Source organism: Arachis ipaensis, chromosome B4 (genome assembly GCF_059453495.1).
Source record: "Arachis ipaensis isolate K30076 ecotype BB chromosome B4, ASM5945349v1, whole genome shotgun sequence".
NCBI classification, from domain to species: domain Eukaryota; kingdom Viridiplantae; phylum Streptophyta; class Magnoliopsida; order Fabales; family Fabaceae; genus Arachis; species Arachis ipaensis.
In genome coordinates, this window is record NC_142439.1 from 48,898,959 (window position 1) to 48,901,497 (window position 2,539).

Genomic DNA, 2,539 nt, shown 5'->3' on the forward strand with positions numbered 1-2,539 from the left:
GACTGAGGCTTCCAAACCATCAGCATAGAGGCAAGTTAATTTGATAAGTACTGAGCAGTATATTCTGATGTTACATGCTAAAGCTTGGCTGGCTATTAAGCCATGCCTAACCCTCAGATTGGAGCTTTAGACTAAGAGTACAAAGATTCCTGGAATTCATATTAAAAATTTTGGTATCCTTATTTTTCTTTTTCAACTAATTTTTGAAAAAATCCAAAAAAAATTAGAAAATCATAAAAATAAAAAAATTGTTTTGTGTTTCTTGTTTGAGTCTTGAGTCAAATTGTAAGTTTGGTGTCAATTGCATGTTCATCTTGCATTTTTCGAAAAAAAATCATGCATTCATGGTGTTCTTCATGATCTTCAAGTTGTTCTTGGTAAGTCTTCTTGTTTGATCTTGATGTTCTCTTGTTTTGTGTCTTTTCTTGTTTTGCATGTGCATTTTTGCATTCATAGAGTCTAAGCATCAAAGATTTCTAAGTTTGGTGTCTTGCATGTTTTCTTTGCATAAAAAATTTTTCAAAAATATGTTCTTGATGTTCATCATGATCTTCAAATTGTTCTTGGTGTTCATCTTGACATTCATAGCATTCTTGCATGCATTCATTGTTTTGATCTAAAAATTTTCATGCATTGCATCATTTTCATGTTTTTCTCTCTCATCATAAAAATTCAAAAATAAAAAAAAAAATATCTTTCCCTTTTTTCTCTCATAAATTTCGAAAATTTGGATTGACTTTTTCAAAAATTTTTAAAATCTAGTTGTTTTTATGAGTCAAATCAAATTTTCAATTTAAAAATCTTATCTTTTTCAAAATCTTTTTCAAAAAATCAAATCTTTTACATTTTTCTTATTTATTTTCGAAAATTATAAAAATATTTTTCAAAAATATTTTTCTTAAATTTTATCTCATAATTTTCGAAAATAACATCATCAATTAATGTTTTGATTCAAAAATTTCAAGCTTGTTACTTGCTTGTTAAGAAAGATTCAAACTTTAAGTTCTAGAATCATATCTTGTGATTTCTTATGAATCAAGTCATTAATTGTGATTTTAAAAATCAAATCTTTTTCAAAACTAATTTCAATCATATCTTTTCAAAAATATCTCTTTATCTTATCTTTATCAAAATCATATCTTTTATTTAAAAAATTTGATTTTAAAATATCTTTTCTAACTTCTTATCTTCTTATCTTTTCAAAATTGATTTTCAAATTTGTTTCAACTAACTAACTAACTTTTTGTTTGTTTCTTATCTTTTTCAAAACTACCTAACTAACTCTCTCTCTAATTTTCGAAAATATCTCCCTCTTTTTCAAAAAATTCTTTTTAATTAACCAATTATTTTAAATTTTGATTTTCGAAAATTACTAACCTTTTTCAAAAATAATTTTCGAAAATCACTAACTCTTTTTCAAAAATAATTTTCGAAAATTCTCTCTCTCTCATCTCCTTCTATTTATTTATTTATTTACTAACATCTCTTCCTCACTCACCAAAAATCCGAACTCTCTCCCTCTCTCTGAGTTCAGATTTTCTCTTCTTCTTTTCTTCTACTCACATAAGGGAACCTCTATACTTGGGTAAAAAGGATCCCTATTATTATTATTTTTCTGTTCCTCATTTTTCATATGAGCAGGAGCAAGGACAAGAACATTCTTGTTGAAGCAGATCCAGAACCTGAAAGGATTCTGAAGAGAAAACTAAGAGAAGCTAAATTACAACAATCGAGCAAGCACCTTTCAGAAATTTTCGAACAAGAAGAGGAGATGGCAGCCGAAAATAATAATAATGCAAGGAGCATGCTTGGTGACTTTACTGCACCTAATTCCAATTTACATGGAAGAAGCATCTCCATCCCTACCATTGGAGCAAACAATTTTGAGCTGAAACCTCAATTAGTTTCTCTGATGCAGCAGAACTGCAAGTTCCATGGACTTCCATCTGAAGATCCTTTTCAGTTCTTAACTGAATTTTTGCAGATCTATGATACTGTTAAGACTAATGGAGTAGATCCTGAAGTCTACAGGCTCATGCTTTTCCCTTTTGCTGTAAGAGACAGAGCTAGAGTATGGTTGGACTCTCAACCGAAAGATAGCCTGAACTCTTGGGATAAGCTGGTCACGGCTTTCTTAGCCAAGTTCTTTCCTCCTCAAAAGCTGAGCAAGCTTAGAGTGGATGTTCAAACCTTCAGACAGAAAGAAGGTGAATCCCTCTATGAAGCTTGGGAGAGATACAAGCAACTGACCAAAAAGTGTCCTTCTGACATGCTTTCAGAATGGACCATCCTGGATATATTCTATGACGGTCTGTCTGAGTTATCTAAGATGTCATTGGATACTTCTGCAGGTGAATCCATTCACCTAAAGAAAACACCTGCAGAAGCTCAAGAACTCATTGACATGGTTGCTAATAACCAGTTTATGTACACTTCTGAGAGAAATCCTGTGAGTAATGGGATGCCTCAGGAGCAGGGAGTTCTTGAAATTGATACTCTGAATGCCATATTGGCTCAGAATAAAATATTGACTCAGCAT

At 31.2% G+C, this 2,539-nt stretch overlaps 1 non-coding gene across 1 annotated transcript; it reads right to left on the reverse strand.

The window, feature by feature from the left end:
• Positions 1 to 2,167: 2,167 nt before the first annotated feature.
• On the reverse strand, positions 2,168 to 2,275 carry LOC148567489 (small nucleolar RNA R71). The gene has a single exon (XR_015881743.1). It is a non-coding gene; the product is annotated as a small nucleolar RNA R71 (small nucleolar RNA).
• Positions 2,276 to 2,539: the final 264 nt, after the last annotated feature.